Source organism: Rattus norvegicus, chromosome 13 (genome assembly GCF_021556685.1).
Source record: "Rattus norvegicus strain SHRSP/BbbUtx chromosome 13, alternate assembly SHRSP_T2T, whole genome shotgun sequence".
NCBI classification, from domain to species: Eukaryota; Metazoa; Chordata; class Mammalia; order Rodentia; family Muridae; genus Rattus; species Rattus norvegicus.
Window position 1 is genome coordinate 62,994,931 of NC_141546.1, and position 8,209 is coordinate 63,003,139.

Genomic DNA, 8,209 nt, shown 5'->3' on the forward strand with positions numbered 1-8,209 from the left:
TATTATGCATTATAATACATTAGGAAAAATCACAGTATCTAAACACTTGAATATTAATCAGATATTATTTGAATACCAGACTTGCGCTTTTAGCTACCATTGCCCTTATACTTGTGGGATAATTAAGTCATAAATCCAGCCTTCTAAATTCATTGATGAGACATACTGAAGAATTTATTTCAGTTTGACAGAAATCTAAAAATCATTAATCAAATATTATTCTACTCTATTTTAAAGTGACTGTTAATTCTGAAATTTAGAATATCCTAATCATGATGGTCATGGTGTTTAATGTTCATTAGTAAGTAGTTACCCTTTGTGTTTGGGCTCATCTTCACTTTTTTATGTTTTACTTTATAATTGGTCTGTTCAGGTCTTACAAAATCTTTAAAGTCTGTGTAAATTTTCCTGAGATGTTATCTGTGAAACCAAAGCTCTTTTCTCCACCTACATTTGTGTCTTTCCCTCCATTCTGTCTTTAGTGAATGTATTTTAACCACTAATCTAAATACTTATCAACCCACTTCTTTTTTTTTTTTTTTTTTTTTATTAACTTGAGTATTTCTTATATACATTTCGAGTGTTATTCCCTTTCCCGGTTTCCGGGCAAACATCCCCCTCCCCCCTCCCCTTCCTTATGGGTGTTCCCCTCCCAACCCTCCCCCCATTGCCGCCCTCCCCCCATAGACTAGTTCACTGGGGGTTCAGTCTTAGCAGGACCCAGGGCTTCCCCTTCCACTGGTGCTCTTACTAGGATATTCATTGCTACCTATGGGGTCAGAGTCCAGGGTCAGTCCATGTATAGTCTTTAGGTAGTGGCTTAGTCCCTGGAAGCTCTGGTTGCTTGGCATTGTTGTACTTTTGGGGTCTCGAGCCCCTTCAAGCTCTTCCAGTTCTTTCTCTGATTCCTTCAATAGGGGACCTATTCTCAGTTCAGTGGTTTGCTGCTGGCATTCGCCTCTATATTTGCTGTATTCTGGCTGTGTCTCTCAGGAGCGATCTACATCCGGCTCCTGTCGGTCTGCACTTCTTTGCTTCATCCATCTTGTCTAATTGGGTGGCTGTATATGTATGGGCCACATGTGGGGCAGGCTCTGAATGGGTGTTCCTTCAGTCTCTGTTTTAATCTTTGCCTCTCCCTTCCCTGCCAAGGGTATTCTTTTTCCTCATTTAAAGAAGGAGTGAAGCATTCACATTTTGATCATCCGTCTTGAGTTTCGTTTGTTCTAGGGATCTAGGGTAATTCAAGCATTTGGGCTAATAGCCACTTATCAATGAGTGCATACCATGTATGTCTTTCTGTGATTGGGTTAGCTCACTCAGGATGATATTTTCCAGTTCCAACCATTTGCCTACGAATTTCATAAACTCGTTGTTTTTGATAGCTGAGTAATATTCCATTGTGTAGATGTACCACATTTTCTGTATCCATTCCTCTGTTGAAGGGCATCTGGGTTCTTTCCAGCTTCTGGCTATTATAAATAAGGCTGCGATGAACATAGTGGAGCACGTGTCTCTTTTATATGTTGAGGCATCTTTTGGGTATATGCCCAAGAGAGGTATAGCTGGATCATCAGGCAGTTCAATGTCCAATTTTCTGAGGAACCTCCAGACTGATTTCCAGAATGGTTTTACCAGTCTGCAATCCCACCAACAATGGAGGAGTGTTCCTCTTTCTCCACATCCTCGCCAGCATCTGCTGTCACCTGAGTTTTTGATCTTAGCCAATCGCACTGGTGTGAGGTGAAATCTCAGGGTTGTTTTGATTTGCATTTCCCTTATGACTAAAGATGTTGAACATTTCTTTAGGTGTTTCTCAGCCATTCGGCATTCCTCAGCTGTGAATTCTTTGTTTAGCTCTGAACCCCATTTTTTAATAGGGTTATTTGTTTCCCTGTGGTCTAACTTCTTGAGTTCTTTGTATATTTTGGAAATAAGGCCTCTATCTGTTGTAGGATTGGTAAAGATCTTTTCCCAATCTGTTGGTTGCCGTTTTGTCCTAACCACAGTGTCCTTTGCCTTACAGAAGCTTTGCAGTTTTATGAGATCCCATTTGTCGATTCTTGATCTTAGAGCATAAGCCATTGGTGTTTTGTTCAGGAAATTTTTTCCAGTGCCCATGTGTTCCAGATGCTTCCCTAGTTTTTCTTCTATTAGTTTGAGTGTGTCTGGTTTGATGTGGAGGTCCTTGATCCACTTGGACTTAAGCTTTGTACAGGGTGATAAGGATGGATCGATCTGCATTCTTCTACATGTTGCCCTCCAGTTGAACCAGCACCATTTGCTGAAAATACTATCTTTTTTCCATTGGATGGTTTTGGCTCCTTTGTCAAAAATCAAGTGACCATAGGTGTGTGGGTTCATTTCTGGGTCTTCAATTCTATTCCATTGGTCTATCTGTCTGTCTCTGTACCAATACCATGCAGTTTTTATCACTATTGCTCTGTAATACTGCTTGAGTTCAGGGATAGTGATTCCCCCTGAAGTCCTTTTATTGTTGAGGATAGCTTTAGCTATCCTAGGTTTTTTGTTATTCCAGATGAATTTGCAAATTGTTCTGTCTAACTCTTTGAAGAATTGGATTGGTATTTTGATGGGGATTGCATTGAATCTGTAGATTGCTTTTGGTAAAATGGCCATTTTTACCATATTAATCCTGCCAATCCATGAGCATGGGAGATCTTTCCATCTTCTGAGGTCTTCTTCAATTTCTTTCCTCAGTGTCTTGAAGTTCTTATTGTACAGATCTTTTACTTGCTTGGTTAAAGTAAATTCTGGCAAACCGAATTCAAGAGCACATCAAAACAATCATCCACCATGATCAAGTAGGCTTCATCCCAGGCATGCAGGGATGGTTTAATATACGGAAAACCATCAACGTGATCCATTATATAAACAAACTGAAAGAACAGAACCACATGATCATTTCATTAGATGCTGAGAAAGCATTTGACAAAATTCAACACCCCTTCATGATAAAAGTCCTGGAAAGAATAGGAATTCAAGGCCCATACCTAAACATAGTAAAAGCCATATACAGCAAACCAGTTGCTAACATTAAACTAAATGGAGAGAAACTTGAAGCAATCCCACTAAAATCAGGGACTAGACAAGGCTGCCCACTCTCTCCCTACTTATTCAATATAGTTCTTGAAGTTCTAGCCAGAGCAATCAGACAACAAAAGGAGATCAAAGGGATACAGATCGGAAAAGAAGAGGTCAAAATATCAACCCACTTCTTAGTCATCATTGCTGTTGCTTGAGATCATACCTGACTATTGCTTCTTGAATTTTCTCTGTGGATTTTTGTTATTTTTAGTTGAAAATACAGCAATGTAATGAGTTTTGTCATGTTTGCTTTTACTTAGCCATGATTTTAACTCTACCACTGAACAATAGATCTATATCCATATTCCTCAGATTTCATTTAGACTGAACTTATGTATATAAGATGCACTTGCATCTTTGTTAATACATATGAACATATATAGAGAAAAAAGGCTGCCATTGGTTGATGTTAACTGAGTACCGAGTGATTTACCAAATGATTTTTAAAATTAATTTTTCATAATGCTCTATGATTTATATTAAAAGTGTGGCTAGTTTAAATTCTGATCAGTTTTTTAAATATTGTTTATGTTAAAAGTGTTACATATCATCTATTATTTTCAAATTTAGCCACTTTAGATTTTCTAAACAATAATTATCATGCTGTCACAGTTACTAAATGCTATACTATCTAACAAAACCTCAATTCCAGACATAGGAACACTCCCTTTTAGTTGTTGGTCAGAGAAGTTAAAGAGACTCCACCAAAATATAGCCACTACCTTTGTTATTATCACCCTCCTATAACTTGGAAGTAAGAATCTATTGCAGAAGACAGCACATATTTCAACACAAGGTTTGGAAAAACAATGTAGAATCTGACCTACTAGACTCCTCCCCAAAGAATAGTTCTCGGAGTGTCAGAAGCTGATTTGCAAACTGTGGAGGGAGAAAAGAAAGCAAAGGTTATATCTAGCAATTTATATAGGAATGACAATGACCAGAATGGTAAACTATCCCCAAGCATACTATAGTGATGCATACATCCTGGAGACAACAAACAGCCATCTAAATGAACTTAAGATGCTCTCTTTAGAAGGAAAGTAATCTCTCATACTGAAATACTAGCTTAAAACCCATGGTGGGCAAGGTGATGGATCCTAGAAGAGAACCCAATCAATATTGCCATTTTTCTAAGCCTGTATAATTTCATACTGTGTCTTATCATTTTATTTATATTTACATATCAATTTATCTGTAACATGTACACATACTATACCAAATAAGGTCTTTTTGCACTTAAAAGAATTACCACAAAACCTAAATTGGTCAAAGCACAAAGAAGAAAAATTAATCATCTAACTGATCGGAATTTACTACAATTTAATTTTTAAAGAGCATATATAACCAACTACCTTCTTAAATATATTTAAAGAAAGTTTTTCTATAAGAAATAAATACAAATTTTATATCAAAGTTCCTTTGTATCCTTCCTAGGCAGCTATAATTCTTTTAGTACTTGAAATTCATGTGCCAAGTATTTTACAACTCTTAAATCTCCTCAGAATTATCAAGGAGTTTTGCATGCTACTCTTGATCACTCTTTGCTTTTTTGAAATTGCTTGATGCTTTCAGATGAGTAAAGGCTCATTCCATCTCACTTGATCAGACACTACTCTGTGAATTGATTTGTAACTGTATTTGTTATCTTAGATACATTAAATAAAATAAGTCTTAGATACATTAAATAAAATAACACATCAGAGACATATCTAAATATACCTTTCCTGATTATTTGTTTAAATAATTGTGTTACAAGGCACTTTTGAAAATATATTGTTATATATTTTATTATTAAGTTATGGTTTATGTATATATCCATTTTATCATACATTTCAAATTATCAAAACTTAAGAATTCTGATAATCTGTCTAATCTTTAGTATCTTTTAATAAAATAAACTTTTGCTAATAATATGAAGCACTTTACTTCTTTTTAAATATTAGTTTTATATACTTTTTAGAATTCCCTATATGCACAAACTGGACTTTACTCCCATCTAACCCCTTCAATATCTTCCTATGTCCCATTATCAGTCTTGTACCATTTTTTTAACCCAAAGTCCAAAAGTAAAGCTAGTATTTGCATAGGTATACTGCCATACACTGGAAAATGGGCAACCAACTAAGGGTATTATCCCAAAGTAAATATGAATACCTTATTCTACCAGCATCTAGTGCTCTAGTTCAGTTCAAATTTTATATTTAATAACATGTAGAAATAATCTTGCAAAAATAACAAATATACATGTCTGTATTTAATACTGTTTCAAAATAGCATATATGCATATATGTAGAGAGAGATTTATCATTAAAATCTTCTTCTAAGCTACATTTACATCTGGTTTTAGGAATGTTAAAATTTAAAAAAAGAGACTGTTTAATTACTGTAATTTTTATAAATATTTGAGGAATATCTCAATTTCTGTTCTTAGTGATTTTGTTGAATTCTGAGCATATATTTAATAATAACAATAGCAAACAAATTTAAACAAATACTCAATCTGTACTTATCCTTCTATTCCACTTTGGCTATCAAACTTTAAACATTCCAAGACCAATATCATTTGCCAACTTACATACAAATGACTAGATATGTTAGTTTGTCTTTGTATCATCTTTTTACACATTAGTAAACAATGTTCCTGAGAATTTTTCATTGACTTTTTTGTCTAGACAGTGTTATATTACAAAATTAAATCTCCTTTTGAAAGATCAGGATTAGGATATTCAAATGGAATCCTTAATAATGAAAACATGACTATTGTAGGAATGCTCAGACAGTACTTATCCTAAAAACAATATTTCTATTAAAACACCTTTGTTTACCAAAGATAAAATGCTCTACATATAAATAACTATTAAGAAATATTAAAAATAATATCTAACAATTGACTGCAAATAGCCTTTTGCTCCTCCAAATTAATATTAAGGAGCCTCTTTTAAGACCCAGTATATACTCAAAAGACACCCAACACATGAGGATACTTGCTCAACTGTATTCATAGCAGCACAGAAATAACCAGAAATGAGAAACAACTTACATGTCCCTCAACCAAAGAACAGATAAAAATTGTGGTACATTTATACAATATACTCAGCTACTAAAAGCAATGACACCTTCAATTTTTCAGGCAAATGAATCAAAATAGAAAAGATCATCCTGAGTGAGGTAACTCAGACCCAGAAAGACAAATACGGTATGTACTCACTTAAGAGTAGATATTAGTAATCAAGTAGAGGAAAGCCATGCTACAAAACACAGACAATTATCAGCTAAGGAACAAGGAAGGTACAAGAGGGATGCTTCATATCTCTGAGAAGGGGAAATGGATTAGACCTCTTAGATATTGGAGATAGATTTAGGGAGGAAACTTGGTCAAGAATAAATAGTAATGGGAATAGGAATGATTAGTTAGGGGATGAAGGAGGAAGAGAGAACTGGGAGAGAGCATTGGGTTGGGTGGGTAATCTCTGAGATGATCTTGAAACCCAGAACAATGGAAGCTCCCAGAAATCACTGAGGATAACCAGAGCTAAGACTCCTAGCAATGGGGGATATGATGTCTGAACTGGCCTTCTCTTGTAACCAAGCAAGTCTTCCGATGGATGGATTAGGACATCAACCTTGCTACAAAAACTTCGACCCAGAATTTGTTCTGCTTACAAGATATGCAATTGTAAAAGATGGAGCACAATTTAAGGGAAGGGCCAACCAATCACTTCAAACCCATCTTGACCCCATAGCATGTGAGGAAGCCCATTACTGACACTATTAATGATAGTCTGCTATCCTTGGAGACAAGAGCTTAGGGTAACTGTCATTAGAGAGAACTCATCAAGCAATTGAGGGAAACAGAAGCAGAAAGCCAGAGCAAAATTTTAAATGGAACTTGGGCAACCAGGAAAAGACAGAACAGAAGAATTGATGGCACAAAATGGATTGAGAACATCTAAAGAAAACCTAGTGAATCAACTAACTTGGGTTTGTAGATGTTCGTAGATACTGATTTGTCCAAGCAGAGAGCATTCATGGGATGCACCTAAGCCTTTGGCACATATGTAACAGTTGTTATGAAGCTGGCACTTCATGTGAGGCTCCTAAAGCAGAGGGAGCTGTCTCTGAATACATCGACTGCTTTTGGAGTCCTTGCCCCTAACTTAACTTGTCTAACCTCAATAGAAGAATATGTGCCTAGTCTGATTTCAACTTATTATGCCAATGCTGGTTGATATCGCTGTGAGACCTCCAGGTTACTGAAGATAAGGGGAGTAGAAGTGAATGGGAGGGAAAGGAAGGGAAAGGGGGGACATGGGAGGTAAGGAGAGAGGGGAAGCTGTGATCAAAATGTAAAGAAATAACTTAATAATAAATGGATACTTGTTTTCTGCTTTTCAGTGTCTCTAAGTGAGTAATCCCATGTAAAAACATATCTTATGTCCTTCCAGTGTGGCATATTGAAAGATTCCCCCTTGTACCACGTGATCTAGAAAATGTGCTATATGTAGCCCACCTTTGACTTTGTCTTCTGCAATGCTTCCTGCTAAGAATGGGATAAATGTCTTCTAGAACAACTGTAATGAACTCAAGCTTATTACCATCGTATTTTATGTTTGTTAATAACTTTTATAAATAATTCTTTAATTCTATAAATATATTGAATGTACTACCAAAATTTAATAAGTATCTAATATGCATTTTAGCCAATTTTCTTCTCATTTTGAGGATTTTTCAAATTTTGATTATATTAAACAATAAAATCTATATTTCATCTGCAAAGAAATAGTAAGTGATAAACTTTATGCTTTGTATTTTACAAAATTAATTTGAGAAATTTCTCTGATATCAAGTTCATTAAGTGAAAGTATACTTTATTTTAACAACTTTGTCTTCTTGAAATTATATATTATAAATAAGTAATTTTATTTTCTCTGATATCGAGTTTCACAAACTGAAAATATACTTTAACAATTTACTTGCACTACTATTACATCTTATAATTAAGCAATAACTTTATTTCTCATCGAAATACATTCTAAGAGTGAATTATCTATCTTTGGCTATGCTATGACATCCATGTGATGAGATGTGAAGGACAGAC